This window comes from Tenrec ecaudatus, chromosome 13 (assembly GCF_050624435.1).
Source record: "Tenrec ecaudatus isolate mTenEca1 chromosome 13, mTenEca1.hap1, whole genome shotgun sequence".
NCBI classification, from domain to species: Eukaryota; Metazoa; Chordata; class Mammalia; order Afrosoricida; family Tenrecidae; genus Tenrec; species Tenrec ecaudatus.
The window spans coordinates 10741773-10762373 of NC_134542.1; the positions used below are offsets into that span (position 1 = coordinate 10741773).

The 20601-nt window shown below is 45.9% G+C and overlaps 1 pseudogene; it reads left to right on the forward strand.

The window, feature by feature from the left end:
* The first annotated feature begins 4002 nt into the window (after positions 1-4002).
* Positions 4003-4094, forward strand: LOC142425279 (small nucleolar RNA SNORA40; annotated as a pseudogene).
* Positions 4095-20601: the final 16507 nt, after the last annotated feature.

A 20601-nucleotide genomic window follows, 5' to 3' on the forward strand; every position in this document is an offset into this window, starting at 1 on the left:
AATGGAAGAATATCCTCTGCTCGTGGATTGGGAGGCTCAACATAGTAAAGATGACAGTCCGACCTAAAGCACTTTACAAGTTCAATGCTATACCAATTCCAATACCATCAACCTTCTTCAAAGAATTGGAAAAAACTGACCACCAATTTCATATGGAGAGGGAAGAAACGCAGTTGGAGGACTCGCCCTACCCAATTTTAATGCCTATTATACAGCAACAGTGGTCAAAAAGTGCGGTACTGGCACAACGATAGACACTCAGACCAGTGGAAATGAATAGAAAGCCCAGGAGTAAAATCATCAGCATATAGACAACTGATCTTCGACAAGGGTCCCAAAACATCAAGTGGGAAGCAGATGCCCTTTTTAACAAGTGGTGCTGGAAACAATGGATATCCACATGTAGAAAGATGAAACAAGACGTTTAGCTCACCCCATGCACAAGAATACACTCAAGGTGGATCACAGACCTATAAGTTAAACCACAAACCCTCAGGACCATCAAGGATGGAATTGGGACTAACCTCAGAGCACTGGGAGCTCATAGGCTCACTGCAATATGAAAGGGGACACACACAGGTGAACTGGAAATCGACAAATGGGATCTAATAAGAATAAAGCACCTGTGCACCTCGAAAGACTTCACCAAGAGGGTGACCAGACAACCCACAGACTGGGAGAGGATTTTCAGTAATAACACATCAGACAAAGGGCTCATTACTAAAATCTACAACACCATCAGGACCCGCAAAAAGAGGAAAATAGTTAACCCCCTAAGGAAGTGGGCAAAAGAACTGACAAGAACTTTCACTAGGGAGGAGACCCATATGGCCAATAAGCATATGAGAAAGTGTTCGAAGTTCGTAGCCATAAGAGAAATGCAAATCAAAACAACTTTGAGATACCACCTAACACCCCTGAGGCTAGCCCAGATCAGCAAATCAGAGAGCAACAAGGGTTGGAGGGGCTGTGGTGAAGTAGGAACCCTCCTCCACTGCTGGTGGTCGTGTGGATTTGTACAGCCACTGTGGAAAGCAATCTGGCGACACTTAAAGAAAATGGAAATTTATCTACCTTACGACCCAGCCATCCCTCTACTGGGCATATACCCGGTGGAAGCAGAAAATAAAACACGACAAGTAATATGCGTTCTAATGTTTATTGCAGCACAATTCACAATCGCAAAGACTTGGAAACAGCCTAAGTTTCCTTCGATAGACGAGTGGATTAGCAAACTGGCACATACACACAATGGAGTACTATGCAGCTCTGAAAAGCAGGGATGCGAACATGAAACATGTTATTTCGTGGGAAGAGCTGGAAGGAATCATGTTAAGCGAGGTAAGCCAGACTCAAAAGGACAGGTATAACATGAGTCCCCTGAGGTAAGTACAATCAGCATGCCAGGAATAGAAGAATAAACACCTATCTCACAATAAACGGGTGGAAGCATAGATAGTTGGAGGGAGGGCAGGCCACACTTAAGGAGGTACATGAGAGCCCAGCATAAAGAAGGGGAAGTGGGGCAGGGGGAGGGAGAGCGGGGTGGGGAGAAACCTAGTGGATGGTATGGGGGGAACAGGGCACTAACCCACCCAGGGGAGAGTACTGGTTGTGTCCCCACAGAACTAGAACATGCATACGGACCCCATCATGACACACACCAAACTAGGAGGGCAATGTAAAGTACGGAAGAATATGCAAAGAGACTGGACCATAAGCCGGGCCCATCCAAAATTAGCTCGACCCACACAATCGAAGGGAGTGCCACAGAAAATGGAAATAGATCATCTGGTGTGGGAAAGGAACTGACCTACCACACCACGCCCAGAAGGAAGCTGAAGCAAAGGAAGGAGGAAGAACGGAGCGGAGCACACCTGGGCCCACCAAGCTCAGAGGACGACAGCCCGGCTCAAAGGGCCCATTGTACAGAGAGGACCATACCGCCGGCCTCACAGCGAGATGTGACATCCTGCACCGACCCATGGTCCTACACGGGACAGCACCTGGGACACAGTGGGGTATGTGACTGAGCTGACCCCGCCACACTGAGACAAACACTGGGGGTGTGCAACGGAGCAGCAGGGGAAGCAGAGCAAGGAGATCCCGAGGGTGTATAAAGGATGGACTTTGGGGCCAGGACGTGGCACCTCACCAGACTCATCCGGAAAACACTCCTAAAGGCCAACAGACCTCAAATTACTAACATAATTTATTTTTTGCTGGCTTTTTGGTTTTTTTTTTCTCTTTTAAATTTTGTATGTTAGTGGTTTTTTTGCCTGTCAGCGTGACAGTGTTGTTGCTGTCGATGCCATGTTCTCATGGGCCACTTGGATGCTGTCAAAGCAATCTGCATTTGTATGCACATATTACTATATCAGCAGGTCCACCTAGATAAGATAGGCTGGACAAACAGTGTGAGAAGAAACTAACAGGACCAACAGTCCGGGAGGGACATGAGAGCGTGGGAGGTAGGGGAAGGGAGGAGGTGTTGGCCAACACAGGGACAAGGGAACAACGAGTGGTTCAAAACCAGTGGAGAGAGGGGATGGGAGGACTGGTAGGGAGTGACCAAGAGCAAGGTAACTGAGAGGAATTACTGAAACAGAACATGGTAGTGGGACACGAGGAAAGCGCAAGGAAATAGAGGAAAGGAGTAGGAAGCAAAGGGCGTACATGGAAGCCTAAATACAAACATGTACACATGTAAATATATTTATGATTATGGGGGAAATAGACTTATGTGCACATATTTATAGGTTCAGTAGTAGGGTAGCAGGTGGACATTTGGCCTCCTCGCGCAGACTCCTTCAATACAATAGCACCCTGCTCAGCTAAACAGTCATTCCATGATAACCCCCTTCCCGACATGATCACTGAAGACAGACGTGTGTATAAGCAAACGTGGTGAAGAAAGCTGATGGTGCCCGGCTATCAAAAAGACATAGCATCTGGGGTCTTAAAGGCTTGAAGGCAAACAAGTGGCCATCGAGCTTGGAAGCAACAAAGCCCACAGAAAAGAAGCACACAGCCTAAGTGAATACAAGGTGTTGAACAGACCAGGTAGCAGACACCAAGGAACAAAAACCATCATTGTGTGATCACCTTCCTCACATAAACGCTGAAGACGAATGTGTGCATAAGTAAGTGTGGTGAAGAAGGCTGATGGTGCCCAGCTATTGAGAGATATAGCGCCTGGGGACTTAAAGGCTTAAAAGTAAACAAGCGGCCATCTAGCCCAGAAGCAACAAAGCCCACATGGAAGCAGCACACCAACATGTGTGATCATGAAGGGCTGAGGGGACCAGGTTTCAAACAACAAAGGCGGGGGCATAAAATCATATCACCGTGAATGAGGGGAGTGCATGATGGGGACCCAATGCCCATCTGTAGACAGCTGGACATCCCTTGCAGATGGGTAGTGGGAAGGAGATGAGTCACTCAGGGTTCAGTGTAGCAACAATGAAACTCACAACCTTCCTCTAGTTCCTGAATGCTTCCCCCCTCCCAATTATCACGATCCCAATTCTACCTTTCGGACCTGGTTAGACCAGAGGATGCACAGTGATGCAGTAGGGATCTGGAAACACAGGGAATCTAGGACAGATGAATCCCTCAGGCCCAGCGGTGAGAGTGGTGACACTGGAAGGGAAGGGGGTGTAGAAAGCGGGAACCGATCTCTGGGATCTACATGTAACCTCATCTCTGGGGATGGGCAAAAGGAAATTGGGTGAGGGGAGACGCCGGGCAGTGTAAGATAGGATAGAGTAATAATTTATATGTTATTAAGGGTTCGTGAGGGATGGTGGAGTGGCAATGGAGGGGGAGGGAAAAAAGGAAAATGAACTGATTCCAGGAACCCATGTGGAAGGCGAATTTTGAGAATGATGAAGGCAACAAATGTATAAGGATGCTTTACTCAATTGATGTATGTATGGATTGCGATAAGAGTTGTATGAGCCCCAATAAAATGATTTATTTTAAAAATAGTAATAATTAGCAGACACTTAAAGGGAGGTGCAAGAATAAATCCTCTTTTGCAACCCAAAACTCATGGTGCAGTATAAGTTTGGATACAGTTAAGAAGGGACATGTCAAAAAAAAAGAAAAGAAAAAGCACACAACGTTCTGTCTATGGCCAGAGTGAGCCATAAAGGCAAGGGTGGTAGATATACGGTCACGACTGATCAGTCCTGGAGAAAGACATCCTGCTGGGTAAAGTGGAGGAGCAGTGAAAAAGGGAACGGCCATCAAGGAGATGGATTGGCATCGTGGCTGCAACAATGGGCTCAAGAATAGGAACAATTACAAGGCTATAGCAGGACCAGGCAGTGTTCCGTTCTGCTCTGCATGGGGCCGCTGTGGTTCAGAACCAACTGGATAACACCTAACATCAACATGTGTTCTCTTTACAAAACATTTGAGATGAGGTCTCATTTGTACCCTGAAATAAGAGACATCTTGGATTGTCATTGTTTTGGGGGAAGATATGCTACAAGTGACTGGTGAACAAAGGACAGGGATTCTGCTTTATGTCCAAAAATGTACAGGACAGTCACTGAACACAAAGAACTCAAAACCCAACCTCAATGGCATTGAGTCAGTTCTAGCACATAGGAACCCTATCAGATAGGGTGGAACTAGCCCCTGGGGGTTTCCCTCGCAATACCTCTTTAAGGTAGTAGAGAGCCTCCCCATGAAGCAGTTGGTAGTTCAGAACTGCTGGCCTTGTGATTAATAGATGATTGCGCCACCAGGGCTACCTACAAAGAACTACCAGTCCCAAATACCCATGTCTTTGAGGTTGAGAAACCCTGCCATAATGTCTAGACTTTCCAGAGTCCTCCCTATCTTTTAGGACAGAAGAATCTAGTTTTTTGAGAGTCACCGAAAAGAAAATTATTCCACAGTTGACTTAGAAAGGACTTATGGAGACCCTGGTATGTACAAAGTACTGTGTTGGGGACATTTCCTAATGGAACCTTTGTGCCAATACTTGTTGTATTCAACCTGTGAGTTGGGAGCAAGGCTGGTCCAGAGGGCAACGGAGAGCACACCACAAACTATGTCAAGAGTTATATACCTCGATGAAACATACAAATGTCTTCTAGTTGTTTAATGATTCCTCCCCTTCCACTATCATGATCCCATTTCTACCTTACAAATCCGGCTAGACCAGGGGATATACACTGGTACAGAGAGGAATTGGAAACACAGGGAATCCAGGACAGATAAACCCCTCATGACCAATAATAAGATACGCAATACCAGGAGGGGAAGGGGAAGGTGGGTTAGAAAGGGGGAACCAATCGATGGTTCTACATATAAGCCCTTCTCTGGGGGACAGACGACAGAAAAGTGGGGGAAGCGAGATGTTAGACAGTATAAGACATGATAAAATAATAATAATTTATAAATTATCAAGGGTTCATGAGGGAGGGGGTGGGGAGGGGAGGGAAATGAGGAGCTCATACAAGGGCTCAAGTAGAAAGCAAATGTTTTGAGAATGATGATGGCAACAAAAGTACAAATGTGCTTGACACAATGGATGGATGTTGGATTGTGATAAGAGCTCTATGACCCAAAATAAAATACTTTTTAGATTATAAAAAGAGTTATATACCAGTTATTTTCAGACACATCTTGAATCATATATATATATAGTTAGGCTGGGTTCTCTAGAGGAACAAAATCAGTGCCACTCAACTATGTTCAAGAAAGAACTTTCTAGAAGGAATTCCATATCCAGAAGGCATCCCAGCCCCGTCCAACTCAAATTCCTAAGCCCCATCCTAGCTAAGGCCCTCTACAGGCTCATGTAGCTGCAGATCAATGAAGGAGGAAGGTGAAGCAGGAAGATCACAGAGCAGTGGGTACAGTGTAACATGAACCCAAGGTCAATGGAAACATGGGAAAGTGACAACAGCATTCAGGGTTGTGCAGCCCAGATGGGGCTGCCTCTCTGGGTAGGCAGAGCGCCAAGCAAGCAGGAAGGTGAAGGAGCAGAGATGAGAGAGAGAGAGAGAGAGAGAGAGAGAGAGAGAGAGAGAGAGAGAGAGAGAGAGAGAGAGAAGCTCCATTTCTTTCTTAGGAAAAGGCCACCCCCCACGAAGGAGGCTTTATTAGGCTGATTAAGAGGTTGAACTCTGCCCCTAGCCAGGAGTGTCTAGTTGACATAATATCTAACTACCAGAGATGGCTCCACAGAGGCAGCCCTGCCATTTGCTAGCTGCTTCTGCCTGTAGCAGCCTTCATCGTTCTTGTTCATTCCTTTCCATAGCTATTTCTTGATCATCCATGTTAGTTCCTGTTAAACAGACAGACATTGAGTTCTTACACCACTGCCAATATATTTATATCACCATTGCTAGTAAAATTAATTACTGATAATAATAAATACTACAATTTCAATATTGCACACTGTACTGCCTCATTGTCTATTCTGGTTATATTTTCTTACTGGTTTTCTAGAGTATGTAGTTTTCCCTCGCACCTATTGTTTTATTTATCTCAATTTGTCTGTCACTGTCGGCTATATTATTTGGCATCTAGATTTTCTTCTTTGATATTAATTGATTAAAAAATGTTTTTTTACTTCCTAAGCACCTAAATTCATTTCTCAGTCAAATTGCAAAATGTTTCCTAGAGAGAGGGGGGGGGGAATGAGGAGGTGATACTAAAGGCTCAAGTAGAAAAAGAAGGTTTCAAAAGGGAGATGGCAACCTATGCACAAAGGTGCTGGACACAGTGGACGGATGGGTTGCTATCAGAGCTGAAAGAGCCCCAACAAAATGTTTTTTTAAATGATTTTGTATTTTATGTACAGTATGAATTGTGTCTGAAAAAGTTTAAAAGATGGATCAGTGCAAACGCCTCCCTGTAATTTCTCCGGAGTGTGGATCTCTGAAAGCAGGGACCAGCTTCACTGGAAAAGAGAGTGAGACCTGCCTTTGCGAGGCAGCCAGACCTGCTGAGAGAGACAGGGCTGCTGGGGCGCTTGGCGGTGTCCACTGAGCATGTTGCTACTTCCTCTCTCAGGTGACTTGATCCTTCAGTAAGAAGACTCTAGCCAGGAAGAGCTCACTCCCTCAATCTGAGGTGTTCCCACCCACTCCAGCCCAGCATGTCCCCTTCCTGAGGCATGCCCACATGCCTGCCTCGGGAGGCCATTGCCATTAGGAGCATCCTTTTCCATGGCCCTGGCCCAAGGGATTTTTAGGGCATATGACTTAGAACAACAAACAAAACGGGTCATCTACTGGACCGAGTAAATATCCAAAAGGGAAAGATCAAGGATATTGTGAGATTCCTTCCTAACTACTGAGTCAGATAGCAACATGGAAAAGATCACGTGTCTTCCTTGTTCCCCCCTCAGAGCTGGTATATAAGGGCCACACAATCCAAGGTGCATCAGACTTCTCCTCTCTCACCTCCTGCATCCTCTCTCCTCACCTCCTCTGAATCCTCTCGACTGACACCATGGGTTGCTGTGGTTGTGGAAGCTGCGGTGGTGGCTGCGGTGGCTGTGGCGGCTGTGGTGGCGGCTGCGGTGGTGGCTGCGGTGGCTGTGGTGGTGGCTGTGGGGGCTGCGGTGGCGGCTGTGGCAGCTGCACCACCTGCAGGTGCTACCGTGTGGGCTGTTGCTCCAGCTGCTGCCCCTGCTGCTGCGGCTGCTGTGGGGGCTGCTGCAGCACCCCCGTGGTCTGCTGCCGCCGCCATACCTGCCGCTGTGTCCCCTGCTGCTGCAGCTCCTGTGGCTGTGGCTGCGGGAAGGGCTGCTGCCAGCAGAAGTGCTGCCAGCAGAAGTGCTGCTGCAAGAAGCAATGCTGCTGCTGAGAGGGCAGCTACGGCCTGGGGTAAGAGACGCTGGGAGCTTTTCTCAGGCCATTTGGCTCATCACGTGTCTGCTTTCTCCCTGCCTTCCCCTCCTGGTGTCGCAGAGTTGATGATTTTGTTGCTCGTGTGTCTAACCCTCTGAAGTTGCAGTTGTTTCTGTCCCTGCAGGATGACAGCATGACTACATCATGTTCTGTTTTCTATTAACTGCTGGAACTTGGCCTCTGGACGGCATGTTTTCTGTGATATCTCGGTCATCCTGACGTCATCTGAAGTAATACATGAAAGACCATGATATATTATCGGTATTAGAGTTGAGAGTATAGCTATCCCATGTAAAGTTTTACTTAGAGGATGAACTTCACAATTATAAAAGGTATCTAGTATTCATTTTCCCAAGAAATTGCTCATAGTTATATTTTTGTTCTGTTATATTATACATTAACTAACTTCCTTTCTAGGTCTTTCTTAAATTTCATAAGGCCACGCTGTTGAAACAGGAAATATAAAAGTGGGATGAGTAATGTTATCATTGGATATGGCTGTCGATGACTGGAAACAAAATGTGAACGAAGTATTGAATCAAATGTGATTTGCTTATTAATCCTTCACCCAATTTATAATCAAAAGTCTTCTTAAAAACAGGTTGAAAAACTTTTCAATTAAAAAATTCATGTTTAACTTTTTGGGGTGAAAGGGGGCCAACTCTTTAATAAAAACAATAAAATCCCTAAAAACTGTCTTGTCTTGCGCCTTGTTTCTTTGTTCTATAAGATGGGGGAGGTCAACTTCCAGTAAAAACTAGCAGCCTAGACGGAAGAACGACAGACAGTCTCTATAACAAATACGGGAGAATATCGATAAGATGGAAAAACTGGGGAAAGAGTGGAAAGCTAAAAGCACTAAACTATCCTTGCAAAAACCAGCAGGTGATGAATTCCTGGGGCTGGGAGTTTGGAAGGAGTCGAGAGGGGTGAGATAGAGCCCACTTCACCATACCTGGAGGCTTCTGTACTGGGACCTGGGCTGGGTCTAATTATCAAGGGCTCTGGAGGACATGGAGGAGTGATGGGCCTATCATTCACTTGGCGGAAGGGAGTGCCAGGGGGGCTCTGGAATGTCTTCCTTCCTTCCTTCCTTCCTTCCTTCCTTCCTTCCTTCCTTCCTTCCTTCCTTCTGTCCTTCTTTCCTTCCTTTCTCTAAAAAAGAAATAAATCGACCTATGAAATAGGACAATGGGGCAGGATTTCGACTCCCACACTCTGAGAACTGCCATCACCAATAGCCCTAGACTGCCAGATAAGGCATTTTGTTGTTTTTGTTGTTGTTATTTGTCCCTTTGCAGGCACCAGAGGGACAACCCTCTGGCCCTAAGATAGTTACCTAACAATTCAACAATGTAGTAGGGTATGAGATGACACACAAAAAGTAATCAGATTCCTGAATACTTACAAAGAAAGCACTGAATAGGAAGTCAAGAAAGCAATACCATTTACTATAACCACCCCAAAGATGAAATACTTAGTAATTAACCTAAGCAGAAAAACAGAATGCTTGTACAAATAAAAACTACAAAACACTACAATAAGAAAACAAGAGAACTACATAAATGGAAAAAGATACAATGTTCATGGATAGGTAGATTTACCTTGTGAAAATGCCAATACTATCCAAATCAATCTTTAAATAAAAAGCAATGCTGACCGAGCTCTCTGCATCTTTACTCAAAGAGATGGAAACATTAATCACCTACTTTGTGGGGAAAGGAAAGAGACACAGGCTATGCAAAGCATTCCTAAAGAAAACAAAATAGGATACTTCTCACTTCTCAATCTCAAAATCTGCACAGTAATTGTAGTCAAAATTGCTAGTACCAGTACAATGATAGAAATATCAATGATAGGTACATAGAGCAGTAGAACACAGTAGAGAACACAGGATGATTCCATCCACCTACAGACAACTGATTTTTGACAAAGAGTTGAAACATATTAAATGGGGAAGAGAGAGTCTCTTCAACATCAAATGGTGCTGGCAAAACGGGATTCCCATTTTCTGAAGATTGCAGCAGCACCCACGCATCACTCTATACACAAAAGTGGACTCAATAGGATGAGACCTAAATGTAAACCTAGAACTAAAACGATGATAAATGAAAAAATAGAGACACACTTAGGGGCTCTAAGGCATGGCAGAAACACACAATAAAAATACACACCACCGAAGACAAAATAGATACTGAGCCCTCTCAGAAATAAGACACTAAAGTACATCAAATATTTCTCCTTAAGAGTCCAAAGAAACCACACAGAGGGTGAAAAGATTTTTGGCAATGAATAATGTATCAGACAGGGACAAATCTCTAAACGTTATAGAAAACTGTAATACTTCAACAAGAAAAAGATGAATCACCAAATGAAAAAAAATGGGCAGAGAACATGAACAGTAAGCTTGCCGAAGAAGCCATTCAAGCAAACAAACAAAACTCAATGCTTTCCAATCAGTTCTGATTCATAGCCACCTTGTAGGACAGGGTAGAAATTCCCCCCTGAGTTTCCAAGACTGTAACCCTTTAAGGAAGTAGAAAGGCTCATCTTTCTCCCTGGCAGCTGGTTAGTGCTTTTGAACTGCTGACGTTGGAGTCAGCAGCCCAACATCTAACCACCAGTGGTCCTCAAAGAAGACATCTCAGCAGCCAACAAACATAGGTAGAAATGCTCCTATTCACTAACCATTTGATAGATGCAATTAAAAACAATAGTGAGATACCACCGCACCCTGGCATTGATGTCAAAGTTTAAAAAAGTTTGAAAACATCAAATGCTAGCGTAGGATGTGGGGACTTTGAAACCCTCATATGCTGCTGGTGGCACTGTAAACCATACAACCTTTGTGGAAAGAGGTGTGACATTTCCTCAAATGATTGGGAATATAAACGTCATATGACTCTACAATCATGCTATTTGGGATTTACCCTACAGAAATAAGCAACAAAGCACAGCAAAAATATACACAAACAAGTTCATCACAGTGCTATGTACAATCAGTGAAGCATGGATAAACACCCTCTGGCATATGCACACAGTGAAAGAGTGTGAATCGCTGAAAAATAAGGAGGAAACTGGAACATCTTATGCTATAGATGGACTAGGAGTACAATACGCTGAGTGAAGCTAATCAATCACAAATATTACATGAGACCACTCATATGGGGGAAAAATAAGAAAAGGTTTCATACCATAAGAAATAGACTTCAGTGGCTACCAGGGCTAGAAGGTAAGAGAAAGGAGGAATTAATAGGTTAGAGGGGAGTTAGGCGTTAACTTGGGTGAAGGGGGAGACAATATCCTAAAAGGAGAGAGAAAAGTGGTGGTGGGGTTGGGGCAAATCGAGAGGAAGGCAGGTAAGTTGGTTCAGCTGTGGAAGGCAAAATGGAATAAGCGGAGAAGTAACACCCAACCACATTCACAATAAAGGTAAATTTAATGAATGAAGAGGGAAGTCAACCATTAGAACAGAAGACAACGCATGGTACTTCAATAGATGGAGATGGGCTTCAATGAGTGGGTGACTGGCCCCGTGCATTGCTCTAATGAGTTTGACAATTCTCTGCAGCTTACACACTTGGATTGTGGAAGGACGCAGTCCACAGTTGGAGCGCTGGCTCCATTTGGGGCCTCGGCATCAGTTCACAAGCCATTCTGGTTTTCTGTGTTTCTTCCCCAAAAATTCTAAATATGAACACACCTATGCTGCCATGCTTGCACAGTTTATCCTCAGCACGAGTACAATAACTAATACAATAAAAAGGTGCTCACAAAAGACTAACTTACAACAGATCAAGTCCAAACTTACTCACAAGCAAATTCAGAAACATAATAGTCCTATTAATGGTTTCTGATATTTAATCTTTATAGGAGCACACAGCCTCAACTTTCCCCTGAGGAATGGCTGGTAAATCTGAACCATTGTCCTTGGGTTAGCAATTTGATGCTTATCCAACAGTGACACTTGGGCTCCGTACAACAAACAAGGCTTTTAGATAAAGGAAATTTCCTGCTTCTTTCCGGGCGAGCACGGGTGGCGCAGTGGATTATTCAGGAGGCTGTTAGCAATAAGGGCAGCAGTTTGAAACCACCAGCAGCTCCACAGAGAAAAGTAAAGTTTCTACTCCCATAAACAGCTACAATCTCGGAAACCCACCGGGGCAGTCTGCTCTGAGTCAGCATTAATTCAAAGGTAGTTTGCTTTGCCAGTGATTACCTAAAAAACAATCATCGTAAGTCAACAGCTTCTGGCAATCGTAGGGAAAGGTGAGAGGCCTATCACATTTCAATCTTCAGGGTGGATTACAAGTCAAAGAAAGTAAAACAAAAATCCTCACAAGAGGACCAGTAGCCGCGTGGAGAAGGTCCAGCATTTCATTTTGCATGGATGTACCATCAGTGCTCATGGAAGCAGCTGTCAATAAATGACACTGGGAATTGCAGTGTGAAAAGCTGACATGAAAGAGATCCTTAACGTGCTATATAGCTAACAAATTCCCTTTGAAGATTAAGTAAGGTGTATCGGCCCAAGCTGAGGTATTTAGGCCTGTGACAGCCGGATAAATGAATAAGCAAAACCAATGAAGAATTGATAACATTTCAATTAGAGTGTTGCTGAAGATAACTGAGTACACCTCAACGTATCAGAACAAGTCTGTTGGAAGAATTTCAGCCACAATACTGAATATAAGTCTGGATTGTCTCCTGTCTCTGTATAGATTATCAGAGGGAACGGGACCTGGAGGGCACATGCTTGATAAAGCAGAGGATCCGTTAAAAAAACAAAACAACAACAACAACAAAACACTGTAAAAAGGAAGATCCTTCTGGAGATGGATTGACAAATAGGCTGCAACAGTGAGTTTGGCCACAGCAGGGACTATGGAGATGAGGTAGGAAGCAGGGAGTGTTGTGTTCTGTGGCAGCCACGTCGAGTCGCTAGGAGTCAGAACCCACTAGAAACCATACAACAACACAACGTTCTCATGTTTCCTATAGACTTTTTCATGTTCTTTGAACCCAGGAAGACATTGTTCTGAAGACACGTCCATCTGATTCCCACGTGTTTTCTCTGCGGCTTATGGCAGATAGAGTCTCTTTTCTTTCCTGTGATGGCCCTGATAGGAGTCGGCGACTCATAAGAAGGCCAACAGTTTCAACCACCAGCCACTCCCATGGAGATTTGCTGTCTTGGAAACCCACAGAGGCAGTTCTCTCTGTCTGCTGTGGTCACTATGAGTCAGCATCAACTCGATGGCAGTGAGTTTGTAGCTTTGTGGTAATTTTATCCTAACGCCACAATAAGGATAGAAATGTGGGTGGAAATCACTCAATCATCTGGTCATGGGCATCATGGAAGGCCCTTCTTGTTCTTTCTTACAGGTCGTCCCTGGATCTTAGTCTGCAACGGAATTCTCGCTTTAGGGTTTGCAAAGCCCCATCATGATGTGCCACCCCTTTACTGCTCCCAGCCCCCACCCCCACTGCAGTTCTTTTTCACTCTCATTTATTCAGCAAACATGTGACTTGGTGGCACTATGGAATGGCAATTGGGTTGTTAACTACAAGGTTATCAGTGCAACGCGACTAGCCACTCCTCTGGAGAAAGGTGAGCCTATGTGCGCCCATGAAGATCTTCAGCCTGGGAAATTCTATACGGAATCGCTATGCATCAGAATCAACTTGACGGCAATGGGTTGGGCTTGGTTTGGATACCTGATTACACCATCTGTATCTGCATATTCAAGTCGATTTTTAAGTATGTCATTAAGTATCAACCAGGAGATCCTGATTGCTTTTATTCACTAAACTGTCCACGTGGGTATTTTTGCATGCCACAGTGTTTGTCACATGGTAGCCCAGCCACATAGACAAACTGACCTTCTTCCTGGGAGATGCCTCTCCGCTCTCTAGAGCACCACCCTGGCCAGGGCTCTTGTTCTTGCCCCTGCGGCACACGCCACCGATTCTTTCTCCACTCAAGAGCTCATGGGCAACCAATTGCTTTTGGTTCAGTGACTCTGGGTATCCCTTCCATTGTCTTTGAATGCATCCTTCAATGTTTCGGAAGGGAGGAGCGGAGGAGACTGGGCTTGTTTATCTTGTTTATCTTTCTATTCCCATCAACAGTTAAGAGGCTCAAACTCACAGGGACAGTTCTATCCTGTCCATGGGGCTGTTATGAGCTGGCATCGGCTTCTTGGCAGTGAGTTTGTTTGGGGGGGGTGTCAATATTTTGCCCATAGAATCCTTCAATATTTCCTCTCAAAACTTGGGTTTTTCTGTTTTGCTTTGTTTCAATTCTTTCAGCTTGAGCTACACCAACATGAATGTGATGCTTGCTCCCTTCCGTTTTCCAGCTCCTGATATTTGTGCACATTTCATGATAACATGTTACTCCAACTTCTCAAGCCATCCTTGGAAACTGTCTAACTCTTTTTTTGAACATTTTATTAGAGATTCATACAACTCTTATTACAGTCCATACATATACATGCATCAATTGTATAAAGCACATCTGTACATTCTTTGCCCTAATCATTTTCACAGCATTTGCTCTCCACTTAAGCCCTTTGCATCAGGTCCTCTTTTTTCCCCTCCCTCCCCACTCCTCACCCCCTCATGAGCCCTTGATAATTTATAAATTATTATTTTGTCATATCTTGCCCTATCTGGCGTCTCCCTTCACCCCTTTTCTGTTGTCCGTCCCCCAGGGAGGAGGTCACATGTAGATCCTTGTAATTGGTACCCCCTTTCCAACCCACTCACCCTCTAACCGCTAACCTCCCTTACACCCCTGGTCCTGAAGGCATAACCCACCCTGAATTCCCTGTGCCTCCAGCTCCTATGTGCACCAGTGTACAACCTCTGCTCTATCCAGACTTGCCAGGTAGAATTCAGATCATGGTAGTGGGGGGAGAGGAGGGGGAGCATTTAGGAACTGGAGGAAAGCTGTATTCTTCATCGGTGCTACTTCGCACCCTGACTGACTCATCTCCTCCTCTAGACCCCTCTGTGAGGGGATCTCCAGTGGCTGACAAATGGGCTATGGGTCGCCACTCTGCACTTCCCCATTCATTCACTATGGTAAGATTTTTTTTTTTTTGATGATGCCTTATACCTGATCCCTTCAACACCTCATGGCTGCACAGGCTGGTGTGCTTCTACCATGTGGGCTTCGTTGCTTCTGAGCTAGATGGCCGCCTGTTCACCTTCAAGCCTTTAAGGCCCCAGACACTATCTCTTTTGATAGCCAGGCACCATCAGCTTTCTTCGCCACATTTGCTTATGCACCCGTTTGTCCTCAGCGATCGTATCATGCAGGTGTGCACCCAATGATATGATTTTTGTTCTTTGATGCCTAATAATTGATCCCTTTGGAACCACGTGATCACACAGGCTGGTGTGTTCTTCCATGTGGGCTTTGTTGCTTCTGAGCTAGATGGCCGCTTGTTTATCTTCAAGCCTTTAAGACCCCAGATGCTATCTCTTTTGATAGCCGGGCACCATCAGCTTTCTTCACCATATTTGCTTGTTCACCCGCTTTGGCTTCAGTGGTTGTGTCGGGAGGGTGAGCATCATAGAATGCCAATTTAATAGAAGAAAGTATTCATGCATTGAGGGAGTGCTTGAGTAGAGGCCCAAGGTCCTTCCGCCACCTTAATACTAAATCTATAAATATAGGCACATAGATCTATTACCCGATCCTCATATATACATTTGCATATACATGTCTTTGTCTAGACCTCAATAAATGCCCTTTGCCTCCTAGCTCTTTCCTCTATTTCCCTTGACTTTCCTCCTGCCCCACTATCATGCTCCGTCCCCACCTGGGTTACAGCTATACCTCTTCGTTACGTTACCTTATCCTTGATCATGCCCTACCAGGCCCCCCACACCCTACTCACCACCAATTTGGATCCCATGTTGTTCCCTTGTCCCTGAGTTTGTTAACACCACTTCCTTACCCTCCACCTCCCCCTATCACAAGTCCCCCCAGAACTGTCGGTCCCGTTGTTTTTCCTCCAGATAGTTCATCCAGCCTATCTTATTTAGACAGACCTGTGGAGATAATAACATGCACAAAAACAAGACAGAGGAAAACAAAGCAACAGTATATAACAAAACAACAACAACAAACCACTGGCAAAGAACAAAACAAAACACATTAAGAAAGAAAAGCTTGTAGTTAGTTCAAGGATCGTTTGTTGGCCTTTAGGAGTGTTTTCCAGTCCAGTCTGTTGGGGCACCACGCCCTGGCCCCAAAGTCCACTTTCAGCATTCCCTGGGGATCTTGCCGCTCCATTCCCTTGCTGTTCCGCTGACTCCCCCAGTGATTTGCCTCGGTGTGGTGGGATCAGGTCAGGCGCAATTCCTACACTGTGTCTCCGGTGCTGTCCCCTGTAGCACCACGGGTCAGTGAGGGCTGTTTAACTCTTTTACCTCATCGTTCCTCCTTTTCACTGTAGCAAGTTTCAGAGCCTCTTCTCACATCCATTTTGGTCAGTACTCATAGATTTTTCCAGGTACATCTTAGCAATTATATCAGATTTGGGTCAAATGACAGAAGTTTGAGAATAGAAAATGCATGATATTACGGCACCGGCTCAAGATTCCTTGGAAGATTTCAAATGAAGCTTCAATTCAGCTAACCAGCAACTGCTGGCCGTTAGAAAGGAAGTAGTTTTTAACCTTCCAGGAAGATTTCCCATTTCTACCAACAGGAGTAAGTAAACACACATGCAAGTAGCAAGCCCCTGCTGTGGAGTTGATAGGGACTCAGGACAGCCTAGAACTGCTCCCAGGGTTCCCATGGCTGTAGACCCTTGCAGCAGACTGCCAAGGCCTTCTGCTGTGGAATAATGGCTGGTTTGAACCTCCAACCTTTCAGTTAGCAGCCCAACACTTACCCCACAGCACAACTTTAGATCAACAAAAAGCGCTCCACTTGAACTCATATGAATTTGTAAATGCCTTTTTTTAGCAGAAACTCTTCTTCAGAAAAGTTATTACTTCAATAAAGGAATTGTTCCTATTAGAAGATTCTCAAAACTCTAGGTACTTCTCTCTCTCTCTCTCTCTCTCTCTCTCTCTCTCTCTCTCTCTCTCTCTCTCTCTCTCTCTCTCTCCTTCTCTCTCTCTCTCTCTCTTTCTCTCTCTCTCACACACACACACACACAGAGAGAGAGAGAGAGAGAGAGAGAGAGAGAAATGTGCGGTGATTTAAGCAATGGTACTCGCTTTCTTCTTTCTTTGTAGGCAGAATAGGGGCCCGAGCAACACCTTTCTTTAAGTTTTAGGGAAATGAAGGGATTTTAGAAAATGACGCCTGTATAAATAGAACAAAGGATCGCCTGTGGGTTCAAGTCATCCTAGGTATGCATAGGGACGCTGGATATCACATTACCTTCCCTTGCTCCTCAAAGATGAAGACCGCAGTGGGTTACACCCTGGACCAGTAGCCACAAGATCAAGGGGTTCGAACCCACCAGCCACTATGCTGGAGAAAGACGAGGCTGTGGGATCCCCAAAAGTTTTCCAGCCTCAGAAACCCTAGGAAATGAAAGAACTCGGTCCCCACGCCTTTTGCAGACTGAGTGGAGTACTAGCTCAGTTCCGGTCCCGCCTCCAGGCATCCGATTAGCATATGCAAACGAGGGGCGTGCCTTCTGGTCCCGGCCAGCAGGTGCCCCTCCAGCCCTGAATCCCGCGCCTGGCTCCCCGACGGCGGGGCGTGCAGGTCCTGGACGCGGTGGCCCGGGTTGTGAGCCCGGTGGCGGGAGCGACGCCTTCCAGTAGGTAAGGTCACTACTGCAGAAACACCGCATCCCTCTTTGCCAGTTGCTGTGCTCGGGGCGGGGGAGTGAGCGGAGCTCCTTCTAGTGTCCCCTGGGTCCCGGGCTGCGGCGCGGCCGCGCGTCCACGTGGAGGGATAGCGAGTGCGCTCCCCGCGGCCCCGGCGGAGGACGAGCGCCCCCTGCCCACAGCGGTGGCCACAGCTTTTACCCAGCGGAGAGCTAAGCAAGAATCGCCCAAAGGTCCAGGGAGGACCTGAAAGGGGACTTTGGGTCATTGGCCTGAGTGCCAGCACTGCCGGAGACTAGTTCATTCCATCTCACAGATCCCCTCCCCGCAAAACGCTCTGCGGTCTGGGCGATTCTGTCTCATAGAGACCCCAAGTGACAGGCTAGAACTGCCCCTGTGGATTTCCCAAGATTTTGAAGATCATTACAAGCACAGAGAGCCTCCTCTTTCCCTCTCTGACAGGCTGCCAACCGCGTGGGTGTGGTTTAACAGCTCAGTGGCATAGCCCACTATGCCACCACATACCCTGCCACCCTAGATGGTAGACATGAAAATGAACACACGTTAAAGATCTGCGCCCATTGATAGGAAAAGATAAGACTGTTGCAACCAGATCAGAAGTGCATTGACTGGATCCGGAATATTGAAAAGCGAAAGTGATTTTCAGTTAGCAGCCAATTGCAAGCCACTTGCAGTTAACTTCAATTTACAGATGTGTAATATCGCCCGAGCAGGGGATCGATTGTGAGGATGACGCAGGGCTGGGCAGTGTTTTGTGGTGGTGTGCATAAGATCTCCATGGGTTGAAGCCTGACCACTAACAACAATAACAAAAATAGCTCAAACAATGTGTCAGGTTTTTTTTTTAGGTCACATTTATCCCCACCTCAGCGCATTTCTGTGGCTGCAATGCGTGACGGACATCTGTTCAAGCTGTCAACTGGCGTGTGGTTGTACTAGGCATATTTCTCCTAAGATTAGATTAGATCTAACCAGCAGCATTAGGAGAATTAACACGGTCTGGAAGGGGAGCATGAATTCATCAGCAAATGCCTTAGATGCAAGCATTTTGCATGCATGATATTATTCACTGATAGGATGTTATCTGAAGTGTGTATCTCCTAAAGAGTGTCATAACCACTCTTGGTCTTTGACTCAAAGCAAGCTTTTTTTCTAGCGTGCGTACTTAAATGTGGGCCTAACTCAACCGGTAGACGTTCCTTGGGTGTTTCATTCCTCTGTAGACACCCCGTGGGGGAGGAGGGGAACATTGTGAGGGGTGAGACACAGGATTATGAATCCTGATGGCATAGTGGGTTGAGCTGCTAACAGCAAAGTCAGCAGTTGGAACCTACCAGTCGCTCCGTGGCAGAAAGATGAGGCTGTCTGCGCCCATGGAGGTTTGCGAAGGGCCAGAAACCCAAGGGAGCGGTGCTACTCTGTCCTACAGTGCTGCTGTGAGTCAGCGTCAACTCAGTGGCAGCCAGTGAAATGGGATTCCTTCCATGGGCGCCTGCACAGAAAGGTGTTTTGGTTCCATCTACCTTTCTTGTCATTTGTTTTTCAGAAGACTGTAAATCTGAGTGTCTTTGTATGCTTTAATGGGATTGTAGAGAGGGTGGCCGCAGAAGGCGATGGGCGTTGGTGTAGATCACGCTGCTGAGAAGGTGCTGCGATCACCACGCTGCTGAGAAGGTGGTGTTGTGATCAGCTTCCCCTGGTTGGCAGCAGGAAGGAGCAAGGCTTGGATCTCAAGGCAGGAAACTGGGGACCCGGTCCCAGAGGTAAACAAACTCAGAGCAATACCGGGTAAGCCCTACTTTACAGCCAGCTAGCAATGGGAGAAAGCCAAACAGGGTGGGGTGGAGTTAGCTGAAGGCATAATGGCCTGGTCAGCTGCAGAAAGTTAAAATGGGACCAGGTTTGTCAACTTGTCTTCGTTTGGACCCAGTTTCCAAGAGCCTGTCTTGTTCTCAGCATTGCCCTGTTGTGGGATTTGGAAGACAAACCCAGTGTCCCAATCACTAGGCTGTGGGGATTTGTCAGTACATGGTCTATACTTTCAGGGAGGGTAGGTAGGATTGTTTTTTGTTTTTCTCACATTAAGGCATCACTTACATCCATACATCCAATCCCAAACCACCACCAACAACAACAACCAAATCCATTGCTATCAAGTAGATTTCAGCTCTGTGGGCAGAGTAGACTGCTTCGTGGGGTATCCCCAAACTGTAAATCTTCATGGGAACAGAGAGCCTCATCTTTCTCCCACAGAGTGGTTGGTAGGTTTGAACTGCCAGCCTTGCTGTCAGCAAGCCCACTACTTCACCCTCTGGGCCACCAGGGTTCCTAGCTGTCTGCATCCCTGTGTCAATTCTCCCCCCCCCCCAGGGAGTTCTCTGCCACCCTTGCCACTCAGTTACCACCCACCCCAACCTCAGAGGTGGATTTTGATTGTGTTCCGTAGTTGTGTCTGTTCTTGGACTTGGCGTCAATGGAATCATACAGAATGTTCTTTTTGTGTCTGAATTCTTCAACACAGCACAATGCTTTGGAGATTCATCTCGGCAATGTGTTTTCCTTTGTCTTTACTGGGGTAGTTTGATTAGGATGAAATGCACCAGGTATGGTAGCCTGTAAACCGGTTTTGGTACATGGATAAAAGGGTTTACCCGAATCAGCTCTGGCAGAAAGCATTTTCATCGCCCCCACAAAGAGCTCGCTTCTGCCTCCTGCCCCCAGGCAACCCTTGAATGATTTCTTCACTGTAGACGACTTTTCTTGTTTTTTAAACGAAAAACGTTGCCATGATATGGGTTCTGACTCATGGCGAGCCTGTGTGTGTCAGGATTGACCTCCACGTCACAGGGTTTTCTGATTTTCAGAAATAGTTCCGAGGACTTTCGTTCAAGGC